Source organism: Scyliorhinus torazame, chromosome 17 (genome assembly GCF_047496885.1).
Source record: "Scyliorhinus torazame isolate Kashiwa2021f chromosome 17, sScyTor2.1, whole genome shotgun sequence".
Taxonomy (NCBI): Eukaryota; Metazoa; Chordata; class Chondrichthyes; order Carcharhiniformes; family Scyliorhinidae; genus Scyliorhinus; species Scyliorhinus torazame.
Window position 1 is genome coordinate 129,349,209 of NC_092723.1, and position 27,251 is coordinate 129,376,459.

A 27,251-nucleotide genomic window follows, 5' to 3' on the forward strand; every position below is an offset into this window, starting at 1 on the left:
CCAGGGGTTGCAGGGGAAAGGGAGTGGGTATTAGGGGGGCAGCCGGGAAGGACAGGAACAACAATGGTGGCAGCCAGCAGGGAGTAAAGAGAGGGGAACACAGGCGGGATGGAGACACAGGGGACCACAATGGCCACAGAAAAATGGCAAGGAAAAGACAAAAGAGCAAAAAGAAGAAACAACAAAATAAACTCATGTAGATCGCAAAAATGAACCTCGATGGAAATATCGTTTGGGGCACCGCCCAGGTGCTCCCTTGTAAAATTCTTATTGTTCTGTGTTTATTTTATATTTTGTTATGTATACCAAAAATACCAATGAAAATATTTTTTTTAAAGTTATGGATATATGGGACTGTGTTCATATCAGTAACAGATATATAGGATTACGTTAGTATCTATAACAGATATATAGGACGGCATTAATATCAGAAACGGATATCTGGAACTGCATTAATATCAGCAACAGATATATGGTACTTCATTAATTATTCGTAAAATCCACGTTCTAGGTGAAGTTTGAACTCACCACCTCAGCATGGCACGCTGATTGTATTACTGTACAAGTGCTGAGAGCTTATCAATTTTGCCACTGGAGCAATATGCAAATGCTTTACATCAGTAACATATATATAGGGCTGCATTAATATCAGTACAGATCTATTGGACTGCATTAATATCAGTAATTGATATATGGGACTGCATTAATATCAGTAATGGATATATAGGACTGTCTTCATGTCAGTAACAGATATCTGGGAATCCATTAATTTCAGTAGCAGAAAAATGGGACCGCATTAATATCAATAACAGATATGTGAGAGTGTGTTCATATCAGTAACAGATATATGGGTCTGCATCGATATCAGTAACAGATATATGAGACTGTGTTCATATCAGTAACAGATATATGGGACTGCATCGATATCAGTAACAGATATATGAGACTGTGTTCATATCAGTAACAGATATATGGGACTGCATCGATATTAGTAACAGATATATGAGACTGTGTTCAAAGCAATAACATATTTATATATCGGAAACCATTAATTTGTGTACACATATATGGGGGTATATTAGTATTAGTGACAGATATATGGGATTGCTTTAATATCAGTAACATATATAGGACTGCATTAATATCAGTAATAGGTGTATGGGATTGTGTTCATATCAGTAACAGACATACAGATATCCATTAATATGAGTACACATATATGGGATTGCATTAATAATAGTTACAGGTAATGGGATTTCATTTATATCAGTAACGTATAACATGGTACTGCATTAATTGGTGATAAAATGTGTGTTTCAAGTGAGACTTGAATACACTACCTCAGCCTAGCTAGCTGACTGTCTTGCTATATAAACACCATACGCGAATCTATCATGCCAGTGGAGGAACATGCAAGTGCATGACATGAGTAACAGGAATATGGGGCTCGATTAATACCAGTAACAGACAATTGGGACTGCATTAATATCAGTATTGGATTTATGGGGCTGTCTTCATGTCAGTAATAGATATCTGGGAATCCATTAATTTCAGTTAGTAGATATATGGGACTGCAGTAATATCAGTAATAGATATTTGGCACTGTGTTCATATCAGTAACAGATACATATGGCTGTTCCAGGACCTATTAATGTCCCGCAACTTGGTAGCCAAGGATAAGGAGGGAATAGCCAAGACACAGGAGGGGGGACGACGAAATAAGAAACCCAACCAAATCCAACAGGAGAACCAGGGGTTGCAGGGGAAAGGAAGTGGGTATTAGGGGGGCAGCCGGGAAGGACAGGAACAACAATGGTGGCAGCCAGCAGGGAGTAAAGAGAGGGGAACACAGGCGGGATGGAGACACAGGGGACCACAATGGCCACAGAAAAATGGCAAGGAAAAGACAAAAGAGCAAAAAGAAGAAACAACAAAAAAAACTCATAGAGATAGCAAAAATGTACCTCGATGGAAATATCGTTTGGGGCACCGCCCAGGTGCTCCCTTGTAAAATTCTTATTGTTCTGTGTTTATTTTATATTTTGTTATGTATACCAAAAATACCAATGAAAATATTTTTTTTAAAGTTATGGATATATGGGACTGTGTTCATAACAGTAACAGATATATAGGATTACGTTAGTATCTATAACAGATATATAGGACGGCATTAATATCAGAAACAGATATCTGGAACTGCATTAATATCAGCAACAGATATATGGTACTTCATTAATTATTCGTAAAATCCACGTTCTAGGTGAAGTTTGAACTCACCACCTCAGCATGGCACGCTGATTGTATTACTGTACAAGTGCTGAGAGCTTATCAATTTTGCCACTGGAGCAATATGCAAATGCTTTACATCAGTAACAGATATATAGGGCTGCATTTATATCAGTAACAGATCTATTGGACTGCATTAATATCAGTAATTGATATATGGGACTTCATAAATATCAATAACAGATATGTGAGACTGTGTTCATATCAGTAACAGATATATGGGACTGCATCGATAGCAGTAACAGATATATGAGACCGTGTTCATATCAGTAACAGATATATGGGACTGCATCGATATCAGTAACAGATATATGAGACTGTGTTCATATCAGTAACAGATATATGGGACTGCATCGACATCAGTAACAGATATATGAGACTGTGTTCATATCAGTAACAGATATATGGGACTGCATCGATATTAGTAACAGATATATGAGAGTGTGTTCAAAGCAATAACATATTTATATATCGGAATCCATTAATTTGAGTACACATATATGGGAGTATATTAGTATTAGTGACAGATATATGGGATTGCTTTAATATCAGTAACATATATAGGACTGCATTAATATCAGTAATAGGTGTATGGGATTGTGTTCATATCAGTAACAGACATACAGAAATTCATTAATTTCAGTACACATAAATGGGATTGCATGATAATAGTAACAAATGGGATTGCATTAATATCAGTAATGGATATATGGAACCGTCTTCTTGTCAGTAACAGATATATGGGAATCCATTAATTTCAGTAGCGGATATGTTGGACTGCAATAACATCGCTAATAGATATATGGTACTGTATTAATTGGTGGTAAAACCTATGCTCCAGGTGAGGCTTGAACTCACAACCTCAGCGTAGCTCACTGGCTGCACTGCTATATAAGTACCACGCGCTAACCGATTGCGCCACTGGAGCCACGTGTCACTACTGCAACTCAGAGGCAGATATAAGGAGCTCCTTTAATATCAGTAACAGATGTATGGGACTGCATTAATATCAGTAACAGATGTATGGGACTGCATTAATATCAGTAACAGATGTATGGGACTGCATTAATATCAGTAACAGATGTATGGGACTGCATTAATATCAGTAACAGATGTATGGGACTGCATTAATATCAGTAACAGATGTATGGGACTGCATTATTATTCGTAACAGATGTATGGGACTGCATTAATATCCGTAATGGATATATGGCACTGTGTTCATTCAGTTATACATATATGAGATGGTATTTGCATCAGTAACATCTAAATGGGACTCCTTTAATGTCACTAACAGAAATATGGGAGTCCAACAATATCAGTAACAAATATATGGGACTCCATTAAAATCAGTAACAGATATATGAGACTGTGTTCATATCAGTAACAGATATAAGGGACTGCATCGATATTAGTAACAGATATATGAGACTGTGTTCATATCAGTAACAGATATATGCGACTGTGTTCATAGCAATACCAGATATATAGGAATCCATTAATATCAGTAACAGGTATATGGAACTGCACAAATATCATTAATAGGTGTATGGGATTGTGTTCATATCAGTAACAGATATACATTAATGTGAGTACACATATATGGGATTGCATTAATAATAGTTACAGGTATATGAGATTTCATTTATATCATTAACATATAACATGGTACTGCATTAATTGGTGGTGAAATGTGTGTTTCAAGTGAGACTTGAATACACAACCTCAGCACAGCTAGCTGACTGTTTTGCTGTACAAGCACCACACACTAACCTATCGTGCCAGTGGAGGAACATGCAAGAGCTTGACATGAGTAACAGAATATGGGGCTCGATTAATACCAGTAACAGACAATTGGGACTGCATTCATATCAGTATTGGATTTATGGGGCTGTCTTCATGTCAGTAACAGATATATGGGAATCCATTAATTTCAGTAGTAGATATATGGGACTGCAATAATATCAGTAATAGATATTTGGCACTGTGTTCATATCAGTAACAGATACATATGGCTGTTCCAGGACCTATTAGTGTCCCGCAACTTGGTAGCCAAGGATAAGGAGGGAATAGCCAAGACACAGGAGGGGGGACGGCGAAATAAGAAACCCAACCAAATCCAACAGGAGAACCAGGGGCTGCAGGGGAAGGGGAGTGGGCATTAGGGGGGCAGCCGGTAAGGACAGGAACAACAATGGTGGCAGCCAGCAGGGAGTAAAGAGAGGGGAACACAGGCGGGATAGAGACACAGGGGACCACAATGGCCACAGAAAAATGGCAAGGAAAAGACAAAAGAGCAAAAAGAAGAAACAACAAAATAAACTCATAGAGATAGCAAAAATGTACCTCGATGGAAATATCGTTTGGGGCACCGCCCAGGTGCTCCCTTGTAAAATTCTTATTGTTCTGTGTTTATTTTATATTTTGTTATGTATACCAAAAATACCAATGAAAATATTTTTTTTAAAGTTATGGATATATGGGACTGTGTTCATATCAGTAACAGATATATAGGATTACGTTAGTATCTATAACAGATATATAGGACGGCATTAATATCAGAAACAGATATCTGGAACTGCATTAATATCAGCAACAGATATATGGTACTTCATTAATTGTTCGTAAAATCCACGTTCTTGGTGAGGTTTGAACTCACCACCTCAGCATGGCATGCTGATTGTACTACTGTATAAATGCTGAGGGTTTATCAATTTTGCCACTGGAGCAACACAGGCTTTACATCAGTAACAGATATATAGGGATGCATTAATATCAGTAACAGATCTACTGGACTGCATTAATATCAGTAATTGATATATGGGACTGCATTAATATCAGTAATGGATATATAGGACTGTCTTCATGTCAGCAACAGATATCTGGGAATCCATTAATTTCAGTAGCAGAAAAATGGGACGGCATTAATATCAATAACAGATATATGAGACTGTGTTCATATCAGTAACAGATATATGGGACTGCATCGATATCAGTAACAGATATATGAGACTGTGTTCATATCAGTAACAGATATATGGGACTGCATTAATATCAGTAACAGATATATGAGACTGTGTTCAAAGCAATAACATATATATATATCGGAATACATTAATTTGAGTACACATATATGGGAGTATATTAGTATTAGTGACAGATATATGGGATTGCTTTAATATCAGTAACATATATAGGACTGCATTAATATCTGTAATAGGTGTAGGGATTGTGTTCATATCGGTAACAGACATACATTAATGTCAGTACACATATATTGGATTGCATGATAATAGTAACAAATGTATGGGATTGCATTAATATCAGTAATGGATATATGGAACCGTCTTCATGTCAGTAACAGATATATGGGAATCCATTAATTTCAGTAGCGGATATGTGGGACTGCAATACCATCGCTAATAGATATATGGTACTGTATTAATTTGAGGTAAAACCTGTGCTCCAGGTGAGGCTTGAACTCACAACCTCGGCATAGCTCACTGGCTGCACTGCTATATAAGTACCACGCGCTAACCGATTGCGCCACTGGAGCCACGTGTCACTACTGCAACTCAGAGGCAGATATATGGAGCTCCTTTAATATCAGTAACAGATGTATGGGACTGCATTAATATCCGTAATGGATATATGGTACTGTGTTCATTCAGTTATACATATATGAGATGGTATTTGCATCAGCAACATCTAAATGGGACTCCTTTAATGTCACTAACAGAAATATGGGAGTCCAACAATATCAGTAACAGATATATGGAACTTCATTCGTATCAGTAACAAATATATGGGATTACATTAAAATCAGTAACAGATATATGAGACTGTGTTCATATCAGTAACAGATATATGGGACTGCATCGATATCAGTGACAGATATATGGGACTGTGTTCATATCAGTAATCGATATATGGGACTGTGTTCATAGCAATACCAGATATATAGGAATCCATTCATATCAGTAACAGATATATGGGACTGCACAAATATCAGCAATAGGTGTCTGGGATTGTGTTCATATCAGTAACAGACATACAGAAATTCATTAATTTCAGTACACATAAATGGGATTGCATGATAATAGTAACAAATTGCATTAATATCAGTAATGGATATATGGAACCGTCTTCATGTCAGTAACAGATATCTGGGAATCCATTAATTTCAGTAGCGGATATATGGGACTGCAATAATATCGCTAATAGATATATGGTACTGTATTAATTGGTGGTAAAACCTGTGCTCCAGGTGAGGCTTGAACTCACAACCTCGGCATAGCTCACTGGCTGCACTGCTATATAAGTACCACGCGCTAACCGATTGCACCACTGGAGCCACGTGTCACTACTGCAACTCAGAGGCAGATATATGGAGCTCCTTTAATATCAGTAACAGATGTATGGGACTGCATTAATATCAGTAACAGATGTATGGGACTGCATTAATATCCGTAACAGATGTATGGGACTGCATTAATATCCGTAACAGATGTATGGGACTGCATTAATATCCGTAACAGATGTATGGGACTGCATTAATATCAGTAACAGATGTATGGGACTGCATTAATATCAGTAACAGATGTATGGGACTGCATTAATATCTGTAATGGATATATGGCACTGTGTTCATTCAGTTATACATATATGGGATGGTATTTGCATCAGTAACATCTAAATGGGACTCCTTTAATGTCACTAACAGAAATATGGGAATCCAACAATATCAGTAACAGATATATGGAACTTCATTCGTATCAGTAACAAATATCTGGGACTCCATTAAAATCAGTAACAGATATATGAGACTGTGTTCGTATCAGTAACAGATATATGGGACTGCATCGATATCAGTAACAGATATATGAGACTGTGTTCATATCAGTAACCGATGTATGGGACTGTGTTCATAGCAATACCAGATATATAGGAATCCATTAATATCAGTAACAGATATATGGGACTGCACAAATATCAGTAATAGGTGTATGGGATTGTGTTCATATCAGTAACAGATATACAGATATCCATTAATGTGAGTACACATATATGGGATTGCATTCATAATAGTTACAGGTATATGGGTTTTCATTTAGATCAGTAACAAATAACATGGTACTGCATTAATTGGTGGCAAAATGTGTGTTTCAAGTGAGACTTGAATACACAACCTCAGCATAGCTAGCTGACTATCTTGCTGTACAAGCACCACACGCTAACCTATCGTGCCAGTGGAGGAACATGCAAGAGATTGACATGAGTAACAGGAATATGGGGCTCGATTAATACCAGTAACAGACAATTGGGACTGCATTCATATCAGTATTGGATTTATGGGGCTGTCTTCATGTCAGTAACAGATATATGGGAATCCATTAATTTCAGTAGTCGATATATGGGACTGCAATAATATCAGTAATAGATATTTGGCACTGTGTTCATATCAGTAACAGATATGTATGGCTGTTCCAGGACCTATTAGTGTCCCGCAACTTGGTAGCCAAGGATAAGGAGGGAATAGCCAAGACACAGGAGGGGGGACGGCGAAATAAGAAACCCAACCAAATCCAACAGGAGAACCAGGGGCTGCAGGGGAAGGGGAGTGGGTATTAGGGGGCAGCTGGGAAGGACAGGAACAACAATGGTGGCAGCCAGCAGGGAGTAAAGAGAGGGGAACACAGGCGGGATGGAGACACAGGGGACCACAATGGCCACAGAAAAATGGCAAGGAAAAGACAAAAGAGCAAAAAGAAGAAACAACAAAATAAACTCATGTAGATAGCAAAATTGAACCTCGATGTAAATATCGTTTGGGGCACCGCCCAGGTGCTCCCTTGTAAAATTCTTATTGTTCTGTGTGTATTTTATATTTTGTTGTGTATACCAGAAACCCAATGAAAATATTTTTTTTAAAGTTATGGGTGTAGGGGACTGTGTTCATATCAATAACAAATACTTGGGACTTCATTCGTATCAGTAACAAATATATGGGACTATGTTTATATCTGTAATTGTAATAATAATAATAATAATCACTTATTGTCACCAGTAGTCTTCAATGAAATTACTATAAAAAGCCGCTAGTCGCCAAATCCTTGCGCCTGTTCGGGGAGGCCGGTACTGTAACAGATATATGGAACGCCATTAATATCAGTAACAGATATATGGGATTGCAATGATATCAGTTACAGATATATGGTAATGCATTAATTGGTGGTAAAATCTGTGCTTCAAGAGAAGCTTGAATTCACAACCTCAGTATAGCTAACTGGCTGTACTGCTGTATAAGTATCACGCACTAACTGACTGCACCACTGGAGCCTTGCAGAGGTGCAGTAAATCAGTAACAGATATAGGGGCCTCCCTTAATATCAGTAACAGACTATTGGGACTCCAATAATATGATTGCCAGATATATGGAACTGCATTTTAAAAAATGTTTTTATTGGCGTTTTTCAATTTTACTGAATGATACTTTTAACGAAGGGTCTACCTGGTATTTACATGTTGTACAGTTTCTTATTTACATACATATTTCTTAACGTACATTCTGCCCACTCCCCTCCCCCCCCCCCCATCCCCTCGTTGCTTTATTCGTATCAGTAACAAATATATGGGGCTCCATTAGTATCAGTAACAGATATATGAGGCTGCATTAATATCAGTACAGATATATGAGCTCCATTAATATCATTAACAGATATATGAGACTGCATTAATATCATGAACAGATATATGGGACTACATAATATCAGTAATAGATATATATGAATCCATTAATATAAATAACAGATATATGGGACTGTGTTAATATCAGAACCGATATATGGATTTCCACTGATATCAGTAACAGATATATGGGACTGTGTTCATATCATTAATGGATATTTCGGAATCCATTAATATCAGTGTAGGTATATGGGACTGTATTAATATCGGTAACAGATATATGGGACTCCATTAATATCAGTAACAGATATATGGGACTGTATTCATATCAGTAACAGTTATTTCAGAATCTACTAATATATGGGACTGTACTAATATCGTTAACAGATACATGAGTCTCCAATAATATCAGTAACAGATATATGGGAATGTGCTCATATTAGTAACAGAAGGGCAGCACGGTGGTGCAGTGGTAGCACTGCAGTCTCACGGCGCTGAGGTCCAAAGTTAGATCCCGGCTCTGGGTCACTGTCCGTGTGGAGTTTGCACGTTCTCCCTGTGTTTATGTGGGTTTTGCCCCCCACAACCCAAAGATGTACAGGGTAGATGGATTGAACACGCTAAATTGCCCCTTAATTGGAAAAATGAATTGGGTATTCTAAATTTTTATTTAAAAAAAAAATATGAGGAACAGATATATAGGAACCCATTAATATCAGTATAGATATATGGGACTGCATTAATATCAGTAACAGAATATTGGGACTGCAGTAATGGATATATGGTACTCCATTGTTATTAGTAACAGATATATGGGACTCCATAAATATCAGTTACTGATATATGGGACTCCATTAATATGAGTAACAGATATAATGGACTGAATTACAGACGGCATGGTGGCACAGTGGGTCCGAACGGCCACCTTCTGCATTGTAAATTTTATGATTCCATGATTAATATCAGTAATAGAAATGGGACTTCGTTCATATCAGTACAGATATATGGACTGCATTAATATCAGCAACGGATATATGGAACTGCATTAATATCAGCAACAGATAACTGGGACTGCATTCATATCAATAACAGGTATGTGGGACTGCATGGGACTGCATTAATATCAGTAATGAAAATATGGGACTCTATGAATATCAGTAACGGATATATAGTTGTGCTATAATGTCTACAATCAATATATGGGACTGCATGAATATCAATAATGGATATTTGGGTCTGCATTTATATCAGTCATTGATACATGGGACTGCATTAATATCACTAATGCATATGTGGGTCTCTATTAATATCAGTAACAGGTATATGGGACTGGAGTAATATTAATAATGAATATATGAGACAGCCACGTATCCGTTTCTGAGAGTAATGGAATCCCATAAATCCTGCAGCTTATTATTTGGAGAGGGAGGATAACGTTTGCATGGTCCGCTTCGGAACCAATGACAAAAATAGAATGTACTGAAAAAACTAACTCCATTGGCTTGACGGAAAACTCCTGCCTCCCTCCCGCACCACTACTCCAGCCATAAATTTAACTTTCTGATTTGTTTATCCCTTCGCCACTTGGCACGAGGCTCAGAGAACAATCCTGAGATTATTGCTGCTTTCTAATTTGCAGCTGCAATTATACAGGGCCTTGGTGAGGCCACACCTGGAGTATTGTGTGCAGTTTTGGTCTCCTTTTCTGAGTAAGGATGTTCTTGCTCTCGAGCGAATGCAACAAAGGTTTACCAGACAAATTCCAGGGATGGAGGGACTGTCATATGAGGAGAGATTGAATAGGTTAGGATTGTTCTCACTTGAGTTCAGAAGAAGGAGGAGGGACCTCATGGAGACTCAGAAAATTCTTACAGGTCTGGACAGGGTAGATGCAGGGAAGATGTTCCCGATGGTGGGTGTGTCCAGAACCAGGGCTCACAGTCTGAGGATTCAGGGTAAACAATTTCGGACAGAGATGAAGAGACATTTCTTCACCCAAAGACTGGTGAGCCTGTGGAATTTATTCCCACAGGAAGTAATTGATGCAAAAACGTTGAATATGTTCAAGAGGCGACTAGATATAGCACTTGGGGCAAATGGGATCAAAGGTTATGGGGAGAAAGCAGGATTAGGCTATTGAGTTGGATGATCAGCCATGATCGTGATAAATGGTGGAGCAGGCTCGAAAGGCCAAAAGGCTTCCTCCTGTTCCTACCTTCTCTGTACCTATGTATCGCTCTAGTTTCTAGCTCTACGTATATATGAAAGGAAGAGTCTTACAATGTCAGCAAAAGGAGGGGTATGCTTGAGGATTGGGAGGATTTAAAAATTCAGAAATGGAGGAACAATAAATTGATAAGGAAAGAGAAAAGAGAAGATGAGAACCTCGCAAGATTAAGGAACTTGAAGAAATCAATGTAAGTAAAGAAATAAGCCTCAAGAATAAATGGGACTCAATGGTGATCAACGCCCTAGCAACATGATTCCTAGGGGTTTAAAAGAGATATTAGCAGAGAGATTGGTTGTATTGGTTTTAATCTTAGAGTACCTTTAATTCAAGAACTGTTCCTTGAATTGGATGGTCGCAAATATAATCCCACTGTAGAAACGAGGAAGGGAGGAAAAAGCTACAGGCCAGTTAACCTAATATCAGCTTCGACAAAGAGTCATGTAGACGTGAAACATAACTCCCTTCTCTCTCCACTGATGCTGTCAGACCAGCTGTGTTTGTCCTGTATTTTCTGTTTTTGGTTCAGATTCCAGCATCTGCAGAAATTTGCTTTTATCTAAGTCAGTAGGCAAAATGTTACAGTTTATTGCGAGAGATGTGACAACAGAGAATGTAGGAAACTGAAATATGATTAAGCAGAGTCAACACAATATTAAGAGGAGCAAATGTGTTTGGCCAATTTGTTGCAGCTTTTTGAGGTTGCAGCTACTAGGATGGATAATGGGGAATCAGTGGATGTCATGTATTTGGATTTTCAAAAAACAATCCATAGGGTCCAGCGTAAGAGGTTATTCCACAAATTTATTGTTTATGGGATTGGGGTAATACATTAACATGGATTATGGATTGGTTAATGCTCAGAAAGCAGCAATAGTGGAGAAATAGAGGTTTGGTGGAAGGTCGGTCATGATTTTGTTCAATGGTGCAGGATGGGGCAGGTTCAAAGGACCAATTGGCCCACTCCCAATCCAATTGTTTATATTCTTTTCAAATCAGTAACAAATTCAGCCTACAAGAGAAGGACAGAGGCTGGGCATTTTGCAGCAAGTAACTCACCTCCTGACTCCCCAGTATCTGTCCATCATCTACAAAGTACAATCAGGAGTGTAATGGAATACTCTCCACTTGACTGGATGAGTGCAGCTCCGACAACACTCAAGATGCTCGACACCATCCAGGACAAAGCAGCCCACTTGATTGACACCCCATGAACCATGTTTAAGATCACTCCCTCCGCTATCGATGCACAATGGCAGCGGTGTGTACTATTACAAGATGCTTTGCAGAATCTCACCAATGCTCCTTCAAAAGCAGCTTCCAAACCTGCAACTGCTACCAGCTGGAAGGACAAGGGCAGCAGATGCATGAGAGCAGAATCACTTGCACGTTCCTCTCCAAGTCACTCACCATTCTGACGTGGAATTATATTATCATTCTTTACTGTCACTGGGTGAAAAGCCTGACCAAGAACAGGATGGGCGCTGGTGGAAAGGATTAAGCGGAATTGGGAGGGGGAGTTGGGGAGGGAGATCGGACGGGGTATCAGGTGTGAGGCGATGTGATGAGTGAACTCAACTTCCTCCTGTGCTAGAATGAGCTTGATTCAGTTTGAAGTGGTGCACAGGGTACATGCGACTTAGGGTCGGATGAGTGGGTTCTTCCAGGGGGTAACGGATTGATGTGAGAAGTGTGGACGGGGGCCGGCGAATTATGTTCACATGTTTTGGGGTTGCAAGAAGTTGGAGAGCTTCTGGGAGGCGGCGTTTGGGACCTTATCGAGGATAGTGCAGACCGAGGTGAAGCCAGACCCCATGGTGGTGACCTTTGAGGTTTTGGATGTGCCGGAGCTGCTGCAGGGGAGGAGGGACCGATGTTGTGGCCTTCGCCTCTCTGATTGCCTGGCGACGGATTCTTTTGAATTGGGGGTCAGATGCACCACCGGGGAGTGTGGTTGGCTGGGAGACCTGCATGAGTTTCTCCAGTTGGAAAAGATTAAGTTTGCCTTAATGGGGTCAGAAGAGGGCTTTGAGGTACGGTGGAGGCCGTACATGATGATATTTGAGGAGCTGTTCGTCGTGGGGGGTGGAGGGAGGTGGAGGCGGGGGGGGAATGGGGAGGGAAGGAATTAAAAGAGGAAAAATGAACAAACTGTTAGCTCTGTTTTGTTGGAATGTGGGTTTGTTGTTATTGTTTATGTTTGGAATAAAATATCTTTTACAAAAAAGAACAGGATGGGTTCAATAAGGCAGCTCACCACTGCCTTCTCAAGGGCAATTGGGGATGGGCAATACATTCTGGCCGAGTTAGCGATGCCCACATCCTGTGAAAGAATAGAAAAAAATTATGAATGAATTATTATTCATTGATATCAGTTACAGATATCTGGCTCAACGAAAGAAAAATATTGCGGATGTTGGAAATAAAAACAGAAAATGCTGGAAAAACCTCAGTAGGTCTCTAACATCTGTGGAGAAAGAAGCAGAGTTAACGTTTTGAGTCAGCATGACTCTTCTTCAGAGCTATTAATATAAATCGCAGATATCTGGAGAATTATTAATATTAGAAACAGGCACCTGCAAGTTCATCTACCAAGTGTGGTAGCAAGTGGGTTACAGATTAATAATGTAAAAGCAAATTGCTGCAGATGCTGGAATCTGAACCAAAACAAAAAATGTTGGAAAATCTCAGCAGGTCTGACACCATTTACATTCCCTTTGTTTTTTTGTCCACGACATCTTTGTCAAACTCCGCCTAGACTCCACCAATCACTGACCCTCTGTCCAGCTCTACTGCTCCAGACCCATTCCCCCCAACAACAGTATCAATCTTATCACATTTCCAGCCCTCGCTGATGAAGAATCAGCCAGTCTCAAAACCTTGGCTCCTCTCTCCATAGATGCTGTCAGACCCCCTGCGATTTTCCAGCATTTTCTGTTCTGGTTACATATTAATTTTTTTAATACATTTTTATTGGGATTTTTAACATTTAGTAACATTATACACAAGAGACAGAGCCATTGGCAAAAACACAAAAGAAGAAATCAAGCAACAGCAACTTCATTAACAACTATACAACAGGTTGTCACTTTTCCTGTGACCCAGGATCCCATGCTCGCATTATCTTATTTACATTTATATTTACAATCAATGTCAGAACTCTTTACTTTCTTTATGATTACACTCTTTTGATGGGGAGGGGGGGGGAGGGAGATGTGGAGTCCTGTTCCCCCATTGAGTTTTCAAGGGAGATTAGGATGGTCCGCCTCCTCGGTTTTCCATGTGTGGGAGGGATCTGTGTCACCGCATGCGACTGGCCTTCCTCCCCACCTCTCATCTTCTGTACGCGAGCTCCCTTTCATCCCAGCGGTCACCCTGGCCCCCCTCCCCCCAACATGCCCTCCCTTAACCTTTTTCTACATCCATACCTCTTATCCTTCCCCCACCCCCCCCTTCCTATCTGCAACTTCCAACCTAGATGAAGTCTCCACCTGGCGATTAGTGAGGCGAACACAGGGGCATCTGCCCCCCTGCCACTGTGTAGAGCTCTGGCAGGCTCTGACATCCCGAAGACCGTCACACGGCTCCATCTTGACTCTCGCAACCCCGGACATGACCTCAAAAAAGGCCATCCAGAACTCCCTGACTCTGGGCAGGACCAGAACATGTGGATGTGGGGAGCCGGGCCCCCCTAACATTGTTCACACTTATCCTCCCCCCCCCCTGGAGGAACCCGCTCATGCGTGTCTTAGTAAGGTATGCTCTGTGCACGTTGAGCTGAACGGGCATAGCCCAGCGCGTTAGGAGATGGAGTTGATCCTGCGCAGCGCCTCGATCCAGAGCTCCTCCCCCATTTTCATCTCGTCGTGTCCAGTGGGGTCCTGACCTTTTCTATGAGTCGTCCGTAAATGTCGCCACATTTGTCATCCCCGAACCAGTCCAGCCCTGCCATTGTGTCCAAAAGTGTGTGTCCGGGTCTCAGGGGGAACATTTCTGTCTCCTTGTGGAGAAAGTCTCGCAGCTACAGTTATCTGAGCTCATTCCCTATTGGGAGTTGGGGCTTCTCCGAGAGTTCCCCCAGGGTCGCCAGTCTACCATCCACGTATTTGTCCTTTACTCTCAATGTCCCTCTGTCCACCCTGCGTGTCCCAAACATGACATCTACCTTCGCCAGTGTGAATCTGTGGTTGTTGCAGGTGGGGGCTTCTGTAGACATACCACCTGTCACGATATGCAGACACACACATAATGATATACAGACAAGCAGCTAATGGACACAGAGAACAGGACATGACCAATAAGCAGACAGGACACACAGGGGTGGGATCTGACTCTCAAAGACACGAGGCACTCACACTCCGCCTCTTTCCACTGATGAGCATCTAGAGAGTCAGTCAAGGGTGTTGTTACAATCTCACACCTCCACCACGTGGCTAAGACCTAGTCTAGTTCAGTCAGACAGAGTAACCTCACTTAAGTTAGCAGAGAGTCGAACTCACAGAGAACTGTGCTAACTGTGCTATTAGTTCAATAAACCTGATTGAACTAACTTCAAGGTCTGGAGTATCTTTCTGATCTAAGCTGCATCCAGTTGCAGCCAGTGTTAGACCAATGTACCTAACATGACACCACCAAGATTGAAATGGCACCTGAACTGGTTTCAGGTCTTTAGTGTGACCACTATCACCAGGCTCCTGGAGTGTGTATGGTGGGGGGGGAGGGGGGAGTGATGCAGTGACCAGCGCCTGGAGAGATGTCCCCGTGCAGGAAGCTTCCTCCATTCGGACCCAGTCCACCTCTGGTTCCCTCAGCCACCCCCTCACCCTCACCATGTTTGCTGCCTAGTAGTCGAATGAGTTTATTACCTGAGAAGGCACCAAACTCCCTAAGGAGTCCAGTTAACTTTCCCATGCTTGTTATGTTCTGTGCAATGGCCATAGTACAGATGCACATAGAACATCCAGTTCTTTGACCAGTAAGATCATTTATTAACAATATCAACAAGTGGAAAGATAACGAATGAATTGTGATACAGACAATAACAAATAAATTAATTTAGTGAATTCTCCTGGAGCTACTCGAAGTGCGCCAATCATCTTGTACGTCTTACTACCAACTGGCGGGTGTCTCGAATCACCTGATAGATCCCTAGTACCACCAGCTGCTTGGAGGTCGCATTGCTAACTATATACAGAACTGTGCACAAGCATATTACCACATCACCCCTCCTCTGGAAATGTTAACATTTACATCCAAATGTAACTGTGTCTTACAAAACATGATCTGCATCTACTCCCTCGTTTTCACTGTCTCCACGTGCAATCTGTTGCAACCAGTACTCTACCCCCTCCCCTACCCCCCATCTGCTTCTCCCCCTGTACCCCCATATCCTTGTGCTCCCCCCTCCTAGTCCCACCTCCACCCTTGATTTTGCTCTTTTCTCTCCTTCCTCCAAACATCCACTTCTTGCCCTTTGATTCACCTGAAATTCTGGCTTTTCCCTCCCTCCTGCCAGGCGCTTCCTCCCTCCCGTGAGGTGTGCCGCAACCTCCTCCTTCGCTGTACCTCCGTCCACCGGCTTGTTCACTAGTGTAGCGGCTCCCCTAACAGTCGGATTCCCCAACTGAACCTCGTCTATCTTTGCCCCCCCCATCTGCTCCTCTGCATGTGGTCACCCCCGCCCCCTCAGATTCTTACAGCATGCATTCCAGCCATTGCCCTCTATCGTTGGCTGCCCAGTCCATTTTTCTGGACAAACATGTTGGCCTCATCCGGGGTATCAAAGTATAGTTCTTTGTCCTGGTACGGGACCCACAGTTTGGCAGGGTAGAGCATGCCAAACCGCACCCCACTTTTGTACAGCACGGATCTGGCACAGTTGAATTTCCACCCGGTGCTCAGCCAGCTGTGCTCCAATGTCTTGGTACAAGCAGATGGAATGTCCTTCCCACTTGCACTCTTTTCCGCTCTTCATCCACCTCAGGATCCACTCTTTATCCTGGTACCTTTGGAGCCTCATGATTATTGCCTGCGGTGTTCCCCAGCCCTGGGCCGCTGCTGAAGCGACCACCGCGGGCTTGGCGCTAGCCCTCCTTGCCAACCAGCTTCCCAAGCGTCGCTGCAATGTATTCTGTGGGATTTCTTACCTCCGGCAGCCCCACGATTCTCACGTTTTGCTGACAGGATCCTTTTTCTTGTTCGTTGACTTTGTCCTTCCGCACCTTTTGGGTCCTATCCAGCCTCTCCACCTCGGCCTTGAGTGCTGTGATCCTATCCCCTTGGTCCGTGGCAGCTTTTTCAAGTCCCGGGCCGTCGTCTCCTGGGCCTCTAGCGTCCACTCTTTCATCAGGACATGTTATCTTGTAGCCACCTGCGTTGGCCACTTCCCGACTTAAAATGGAGAACCACAAAGGCTGAAGGGAAATTCAGCCAACACAGGCAAAAACAAGCAGGTGCAAAGTTACTGTGTATTAGACTCTGCAGAAACCCAGACAGCATCGATACAAGCAGCCATCTGCATAGTAATGTAACAGCCATCTACATAGTAATGAGTGATCCCCGGGAACAATCAAAACATTTAAGGTAAACAAAGCCAAGCCAGACTCCTCGGCGCCAGCAGGAGCCAACACAAAAGAGGTTAACGGACACTTAAAGACCGCCCAACGATCAGGGAACAGCTCCAGTATTGGAGAAATCGAACCAAGCGATTGGAATGAAGTCCAATCACTTGAAACCAGGTACGTGGTCCGCCCTGAAGGGCGGGAAGCCCCTGGGGACTATAAAGTAAAGCCCCCAAGTTCAAATCATCCTTCTTGACAGGGTCACTCAGCAACGCGAAGCAACCCTTGACAGTGACCTGTCCGGTGGCCTCCAAAGAAGTAAGTCTCAAGTCAACGCTCGCTACGAGATAGGCGCTCCTAGCTACCAGTCCATGCCAGCTTTTGAATCCCGCAGACTCAAAACCCGCACGAAAGGCCATTTGTTCCCCTGACCTAGTGGGCCAGTCCGAAGCTAAGTATAGGCCTGTTAGTTATAGAAATAGCTTAGAAAGTAGAGTTTATGCATGAGTAGCGATTTATTGTGTATAATAAACGTGTATTGATTTGAATCTTACTAATTGGTGTGTTGAGTTATTGATCATTACTTGAACTTGAACCTCGTGGCGGTATCATAAAGATACCTGGCGACTCTAGAGCAAAGGTTATAAAACAGAGCCAATTGAACCAACCAAAAGTTAGCAACAATTTGTTACTAGAAAAATGTACTCCTAGCTATCTATTATTAATGTATAACATATTGTCCACTGCCTCCCTCATGAGGGCCGTCACGGTCTCCACCGCCGCCACGACGGCCGCCAAGAGGCTTTTTTCATCTCCTCCCTGTGTTTCTGGAACTCGGAGGTGATGAAGCACATCATCTGCCCACCAGTGGCTGGGTCTGCGTTGGAACTCTGCGAGGTCGACCCTCGTCGATTCTGTGCCTCCACATGTGTTTCCTGTTCCGAGGCTGAGGTTCCCCTCCCCTCGTCTCTACTGGTTTTTCGGCTGGGTTTCTGATTCTTTCCATCTTTGTTGGCAATGTGGTCGATGGGGGGGTTAGTTCGGGGGGGGGGGGGGGGGGGGGTTCTGGACTTATGGTGCCCGTTTGTTGGGGTTAAAGAGCCTGAGTCGATGTTCTTTGACGAGAGCTACTTTTCATGCAACCACGCAGCTCATTGCTGCCACTAGAAGTCCTCCCTTGTTACATAGTAATAATAGATAGTTAGGAGTACAGTTTTTAGTAACAGATAGCATATCCTGATGAAAGGTACAGTAGCTGAGAGTGTGCTAGGTATTAACTGGTAATGAGCAAGGCCAACAGAACAGTGGAAACCACACAACTAAAATAACAGAATATAAATCAAAGTACATCACAATCAAATGGCACTCAGCTGTTGTTAGGCCAGACCTTGAGCGATGTATTCAATTTCAGGTACCCAGTATTACGGTCCTGGATCAGACCCCAACAGTTGCAGGCTACTGGATAAAAACCCCAATATTTCATCTAATTTGTAAGACTGAGAGGAAAAGATACTTTGCTCCAGGAGTGATTCCGCGCACAATAAGGATATGGTATACTAAAACAAGCTTCATTACTAACATAGTATTACTAACTTTAACATCATACAAGAAATAGTTTGCAATTACCAGTTAGACAATGCTTAACGATTAAATGAAATACATTAACTCCTAACTGCTATCTTTTTTATCTCCAAACAAAATCCATCTCAGGTAAATACAGTTAGCAAACCCAGAAATTCTTGCGGTATAGAAATGTTTTAGATAAACTGTTTTGAGAGAGAGAGATCCTTCAGGAAACAGCCTGCAAATTCTTGCCTGTGTCAAACAAATGTTTAACTTCCAGCATTTTGCAAAAAGCTCCTGTTCTGTTCACAGCAGGTTATTTAATTGAAAACTCAATACCTGACTGCTGCAGTGCCTGGCTCCTCCCATAAACTACATCATCGTAATCCCATTAATAGAGATATATTATTAATATAAATTCATTTTTCCCAGTTAAGGGGCAATTTAGCGTGGCCATTCCACCTACCCTGCACATCTTTGGGTTGTGGGGGCGAAACCCACGCAAACACGGGGAGAATGTGCAAACTCCACATGGACAGTGGTCCAGAGCCGGGATTAAACCTGGGACCCCACTAATAGGATATGATCATCTTTCTAAGGTTAAACACAAATCTCTAATTATCTACTCCGCGGGAACCTTCTTTCAAGAAACAAAATTCCATTAATCCTAATTTGGTAAACATGTACATGGTTGGAATAGCTGGGGCTGTGCTCATTTTCAGGAATGGATAACTGGGGTTGTGTTAACTATCAGGAACAGATATCTGGGACTATGTTCGTTATCAGGAACAGATAGCTGGGGCTCTGTTCATTATCAGGAACACATAACTGGGGCTGTGTTCATTATCAGGAATGGATAACTGGGACTGTGTTCATTATCAGGAACGGATAGACGGGTATATGTTCATTATCAGAAATGGATAGCTGGTGCTATATTATTTATCGAGAAGAGATAGATGGAGCTGTGTACAAAATCAGGAACCGATAGCTGGGGCTGTGTTCATTATCAAAAACAGATAGCTGGAGCTGTGTTCATTATAGAGAACAATACCTCAGGTTGTGTTCACGACACAGAACGATAGCTCGGGCTGTGTCCACTATCAGGAACAAACACCTAGGGCTGTGTTCATTACCAGGAACAGATAGCTTAGGCTGTGTTCATTATCAAGAACAGATAGCTGGGGCTGTGATCACAATCAGGAACAGATAACTGGGGCTGTGTTCATTATCAGGAATAGATAGCTGAGTTGTGTTCCTTATCAGGAACAGTTAGCTGGGGCTGTGTTCATTATCAGGAACAGATAGAACATAGAACATAGAATATTACAGCGCAGCGCAGGCCCTTCGGCCCTCGATATTGCGCCGACCTGTGAAACCGCTCTAAAGCCCATCTACACTATTCCCTTATCGTCCATATGTCTATTCAATGACCATTTGAATGCCCTTAGTGTTGGCGAGTCCACTACTGTTGCAGGCAGGGCATTCCACGCCCTTACTACTCTCTGAGTAAATAACCTACCTCTGACATCTGTCCTATATCTATCTCCCCTCAATTTAAAGCTATGTCCCCTCATGCTAGACATCACCATCCAAGGAAAAAGGCTCTCACTGTCCACCCTATCCAATCCTCTGATCATCTTGTATGCCTCAATTAAGTCACCTCTTAACCTTCTTCTCCCGAACGAAAACAGTCTCAAGTCCCTCAGCCTTTCCTCATAAGATCTTCCCTCCATACCAGGCAACATTCTGGTAAATCTCCTCTGCACCCTTTCCAATGCTTCCGCATCCTTCCTATAATGCGGCGACCAGAATTGCACGCAATACTCCAAATGCGGCCGCACCAGAGTTTTGTACAGCTGCAACATGACCTCATGGCTCCGAAACTCAATCCCTCTACCAATGAAAGCTAACACATCGTACGCCTTCTTAACAACCCTCTCAACCTGGGTGGCAACTTTCAGGGATCTATGTACATGGACACCGAGATCTCTCTGCTCATCCACACTGCCAAGAATCTTGCCATTAGCCCAGTACTCTGTCTTCCTGGTATTCCTTCCACAATGAATCACCTCACACTTTTCTGCATTAAACTCCATTTGCCACCTCTCAGCCCAGCGCTGCAGCTTATCTATGTCCCTCTGTAACTTGTAACATCCTTCCGCACTGTCCACAACTCAACCGACTTTAGTGTAATCTGCAAATTTACTCACCCATCCTCCAGGTCATTTATAAAAATGACAAACAGCAGTGGCCCCAAAACAGATCCTTGTGGTACACCACTAGTAACTGGACTCCAGTCTGAACATTTCCCATCAACCACCACCTCCCTTTGTCTTCTTCCAGCTAGCCAATTTGTGATCCAAACTGCTAAATCACCCTGAATCCCATGCCTCCGTATTTTCTGCAGGAGCCTACCGTGGGGAACCTTATCAAACACTTTGCTGAAACCCATGTACACCACATCAACTGCTTTACCCTCATCCACCTGTTTGGTCACCTTCTCAAAGAACTCAATAATGTTTGTGAGGCACGACCTACCCTTCACAAAACCGTGTTGACTATCTCTAATCAAATTATTTCTTTCCAGATGATTGTACATACTATCTCTTATAAACCTTTCCAAGATTTTGCCCACAACAGAAGTAAGGCTCACTGGTCTATAGTTACCGGGGTTGTCTCTACTCCCCTTCTTGAACAAGGGGACAACATTTGCTAACCTCCAGTCTTCTGGCACTATTCCTGTAGACAAAGTTGACTTAAAGATCAAAGCCAAAGGCTCAGCAATCTCCTCCCTAGCTTCCCAGAGAATCCTAGGATAAATCCCATCCGGCCCAGGGGACTTATCTATTTTCACACTTTCCAGAATTGCTAACACCTGCTCCTTATGAACCTCAAGCCCTTCTAGTCTAGTATTCCCCTCGACAACATTGTCTTTTTCCTGTGTGAATACTGACGAAAAATATTCATTTAGCACCTCTCCTATCTCCTCGGACTCCAAGCACAACTTCCCACTACTGTCCTTGACTGGCCCTACTCTTACCCTAGTCATTCGTTTATTCCTGACATATCTATATAAAGCTTTAGGGTTATCCTTGATCCTACCTGCCAAAGACTTCTCATGTCCCCTCCTGGCTCTTCTTAGCTCTCTCTTTACGTCCTTCCTAGCTAACTTGTAACTCTCGAACGTCCTAACTGAACATTCATGTCTCATCTTTACATAAGCCTCCTTCTTCCTCTTGCCAAGTGTTTCGACTGCTTTAGTAAACCACGGTTCCCTTGCTCGACCACTTCCTCCCTGCCTGACAGGTACATACTTATCAAGGACACGCAGTAGCTGTTCCTTGAACAAACTCCACATTTCCATTGTGCCCATCCATTGCAGTTTTCCTCTCCATCCGATGCATCCTAACTCTTGCCTCATCGCATCATAATTGCCTTTCCCCCAGATATAACTCTTGCCCTGCGGTATATACCTATCCCTTTCCATCACTAAAGTAAACTTAATCGAATTGTGGTCACTATCACCAAAGTGCTCACCTACCACCAAATCTAACACCTGTCCTGGTTCATTACCCAGTACCAAATCCAATATGGCCTCGCCTCTCGTTGGTCTATCTACATACGAGTCCTCATCAAACGTCCTTTCTGCCACCATAATACTGTCCTTGACTACAATGCCACCCCTCCCCCTCTTTTACCACCTTCCCTGAGCTTTCTGAAATATCTTAACCCCGGCACCTGCAACAACCATTCCTGTCCCTGCTCTATCCATGTCTCTGAAATGGCCACAACATCGAAGTCCCATGTACCAACCCATGCTGCAAGTTCACCCACCTTATTCCGGATGCTCCTGGCATTGAAGAAGATCCACTTTAAACCACCTTCCTGCCTGCCGGTACACTCCTGCAACTTTGAAACCTTACTCATGACCTCACTACGCTCAACCTCCTGCATACTGGAGCTACAATTCAGGTTCCCAAGCCCCTGCTGAACTAGTTTAAACCCTCCCGAAGAGCATTAGCAAATTTCCCCCCAAGGATATTGGGACCCCTCTGGTCCAGGTGTAGACCATCCCGTTTGTAGAGGTCCCACAGACCCCAGAATGAGCCCCAATTATCCGGAAATCTGAAACCCTCCCTCCTGCACCATCCCTGTAGCCGCGAGTTCAACTCCTCTCTCTCCCTATTCCTCGTCTCGCTATCACGTGGCATGGGTAACAACCCAGAGATAATAACTCTGTTTGTCCTAGATCTAAGTTTCCACCCCAGCTCCCTAAATTCCTGCCTTACATCCCTATCCCTTTTCCTACCTATGTCATTGGACCTATGTGGACCACGACATGGGGCTGCTCCCCCTCGCCCTTAAGGATCCCGAAAACACGATCCGAGACATCACGCACCCTTGCACCTGGGAGGCAACACACCAACCGTGAATCTCTCTTGTTCCCACAGAATCTCCTATCTATCCCCCTAACTATGGAGTCTCCAATGGCTAATGCTCTACTCCTCTCCCCCCTTCCCTTCTGAGCAACAGGGACAGACTGTGCCAGAGACCTGAACCCCATGGCTTACCCCTGGTAAGTCATCCCCCCCAACAGTGTCCAAAGCGGTATACTTGTTACTGAGGGGAACGTCCACAGGGGATCCCTGTACTAACTGCTTCCTCCCAGCCCCTCTCACCGTCATCCATCTATCTTTATTCTTCAGAGTAACTACATCCCTGAAGCTTCTATCTATGACCACCTCTGCCTCCCGAATGATCCGAAGTTCATCCAGCATCCAGCTGGGCTGTGTTCATTATCAGGAACAGATAGCTGGGCTGTGTTCATTATCAGGAACAGATAGAGGACATGTGTTCATTATCAGAAACAGATAGCTGGGCTGTGTTCATTATCAGGAACAGATAGCTTGGGGCTGTTTTCATTATCAGTCACTGATGGCTGGGGTTGTGTTTATTATCCGGAACAGATAGCTATCATTATCGGGAAGAGCTAGATGGAGCTGTGTGCAAAATCAGGAACAGATCACTGGGGCTGTGTTCATTATCAGGAACAGATAGCTGGGCTGTGTTCATTATCAGGGACAGATAGCTGGGGCTGTTTCATTATCAGTAACAGATAGATCATGCATTATCAGGAACAGATAGCTGGGCTGTGTTCATTATCAGAAAGAGATAGAGGGCATGTGCTTATTATCAGTACCAGATAGAGGGCATGTGTTCATTATCAGGAACAGATAGCTGGGCTGTGTTCATTATCAGGAAGAGATAGAGGGCATGTGCTCATTATCAGGAAGAGATAGAGGGCATGTGTTCATTATCAGGAACAGTTAGCTGGGGCTGTGATCCTTATCGGGAACAGATAGAGGGCATGCGTTCATTATCAGGAATGGATAACTGGGGCTGTGATCCTTATCAGGAACAGATAGCTGGGGCTGTGTTCATTATCAGGAACACAGAGCTGGGGCTGTATTCATTATCGGGAACAGATAGCTGCAGCTTTGTTAGTTATCAAGAACACATAATTGGGGCTGTGTTCATTATCAGGAATGGATAACTGGGGCTGTGTTAACTATCAGGAACAGATAGCTGGGGCTGTGTTGAGTAGGGGAACAGGTAGCTGGCCTGTGTTAATAATAGGGAACAAATAGCTGGGGCTGAGTTCATTATCAGGAGCAGATAGCTGGGGCTGTGTCGCTGGGGCTGTGTTCATTATCAGGAACAAATAGCTGGGGCTGAGTTTATTATCAAGAACAGATAACTGGGGCTGCGTTCATTATCAGGAACAGATAGCTGGGGCTGTGTTCATTATCAGGAACAGATAGAGGGCATGTGTTCATTATCAGGAACAGATAGAGGGCATGTGTTCATTATCAGGAACAGTTAGCTGGGGCTGTGATCCTTATCGGGAATAGATAGAGGGCATGCATTCATTATCAGGAATGGATAACTGGGGCTGTGTTCCTTATCAGGAACAGATAGCTGGGGCTGTGTTCATTATCAGGAACACAGAGCTGGGGCTGTATTCATTATCGGGAACAGATAGCTGCAGCTTTGTTAGTTATCAAGAACACATAACTGGGGCTTTGTTCATTTTAAAAAATATATGTTTTATTGAAAAATGTTTGCCAAACAACAATTTTTCCTCTCTTACAAAGCAAACGCAACAGTAACAATACAGACATTTTTAACAATACACAAGTAACAAAACCCCATTATCTTTGACCTAAACTAAACTAACCCCCCCCTCCCTCCCCCCTTCCCCCTGGGTTGCTGCTGCTGGTCATCTGTCTTCCCTCTAACGTTCCCCTAGGTAGTCGAGAAATGGCTGCCACCGCCTGGTGAACCCTTGAGCCGATCCTCTCAGGGCAAATTTTATCTGCTCCAGTTTAATGAACCCATCCATATCATTTACCCAGGCCTCCAGTCCGGGGGGTTTCGCCTCCTTCCACATGAGTAGGATCCTGCGCCGGGCTACTAGGGACGCAAAGGCCACAACGTCGGCCTCTTTCGCCTCCTGCACTCCCGGCTCTTCCGCAACTCCAAATAGAGCTAACTCCCAGCCTGGTTTGACCCGGGCCTTCACCACCCGCGAAATCACTCCCGTCACTCCCTTCCAATACCCTTCCAGTGCCGGGCACGCCCAAAACATATGTGCGTGGTTTGCCGGGCTCCCGCCACACCTCCCACATTTGTCCTCCACTCCAAAGAACCTGCTCAATCTTGCTCCCGTTATGTGTGCTCTATGTAGCACCTTAAATTGAATCAGACTAAGCCTGGCGCATGAGGAAGAGGAATTTACCCTGCTTAGGGCATCAGCCCACATACCCTCCTCTATCTCCTCCCCTAGTTCTTCTTCCCACTTTCCTTTTAGTTCGCCCACCGACTCCTCCCCCTCTTCCCTCATCTCTCGGTAAATCTCTGACACTTTGCCCTCTCCGACCCACACCCCTGAAATCACACTGCCCTGTATCCCCTATGTCGGGAGCAACTGAAATTCCCTCACCTGTTGTCTAGTAAATGCCCTCACCTGCATATATCTCAAGAAATTTCCCCGGGGCAACTTATACTTTTCTTCTAATGCTCCCAAGCTCGCAAAAGTCCCATCTATAAATAAATCTCCCACCCTCCTAATTCCCAACTGGTACCAGCTCTGAAATCCTCCATCCATTCTTCCTGGGGCGAGCCTATGGTTGTTCCTGATTGGGGACCCCACCAGGGCTCCCCGCACCCCTCTCTGTCGCCTCCACTGTCCCCAGATATTCAATGTTGCCGCCACCACCGGGTTCGTGGTAAACTTTTTAGGTGAGATCGGTAGCGGCGCCATCACCAGCGCCTCTAAACTCGTCCCTTTACAGGACTTTCTCTCCAGTCTTTTCCATGCCGCTCCCTCACCCTCCATCATCCATTTACGTATCATTGCCACATTGGCGGCCCAATAGTAATCGCCCAAGTTCGGTAGTGCCAATCCTCCTCTGTCCCTACTACGCTGAAGGAACCCCCTCCTTACTCTCGGAACTTTCCCTGCCCACACGAAGCTCGTGATGCTCCTGTCTATTTTATTAAAAAAGGTCTTGGTGATTAGTATAGGGAGACATTGAAATACAAATAAGAACCTCGGGAGGACCATCATCTTAATTGCTTGCACCCTGCCCGCCAGCGATAGTGGCTGCATGTCCCACCTCTTGAAGTCCTCCTCCATTTGTTCTACCAATCGTGTCAGATTAAGTCTGTGCAAGGTTCCCCAGCTCCTAGCGATCTGAATCCCCAGGTATCGGAAGTTTCTTTCCACTTTCCTTAGAGGCAAGCCTTCTATCTCTCTACTCTGGTCCCCTGGATGTATCACAAATAATTCACTCTTCCCCATGTTTAGCCTATACCCCGAGAAATCCCCGAACCCCCTCAAAATTTGCATAACCTCTATCATCCCC

At 43.3% G+C, this 27,251-nt stretch overlaps 3 non-coding genes across 3 annotated transcripts; all 3 read right to left on the bottom strand.

Moving 5' to 3' along the window:
• Positions 1-3,119: 3,119 nt before the first annotated feature.
• trnai-uau (transfer RNA isoleucine (anticodon UAU)) lies at positions 3,120-3,214 on the bottom strand. The gene is made up of 2 exons: positions 3,177-3,214; positions 3,120-3,155 (listed from the first exon to the last, which is right to left on the bottom strand). It is a non-coding gene; the product is annotated as a tRNA-Ile (tRNA).
• Positions 3,215-5,747: 2,533 nt separating this feature from the next.
• trnai-uau (transfer RNA isoleucine (anticodon UAU)) lies at positions 5,748-5,842 on the bottom strand. Its single transcript has 2 exons — positions 5,805-5,842; positions 5,748-5,783 (listed from the first exon to the last, which is right to left on the bottom strand). It is a non-coding gene; the product is annotated as a tRNA-Ile (tRNA).
• A 703-nt stretch (positions 5,843-6,545) lies between these two features.
• On the bottom strand, positions 6,546-6,640 carry trnai-uau (transfer RNA isoleucine (anticodon UAU)). The gene is made up of 2 exons: positions 6,603-6,640; positions 6,546-6,581 (listed from the first exon to the last, which is right to left on the bottom strand). It is a non-coding gene; the product is annotated as a tRNA-Ile (tRNA).
• Positions 6,641-27,251: the final 20,611 nt, after the last annotated feature.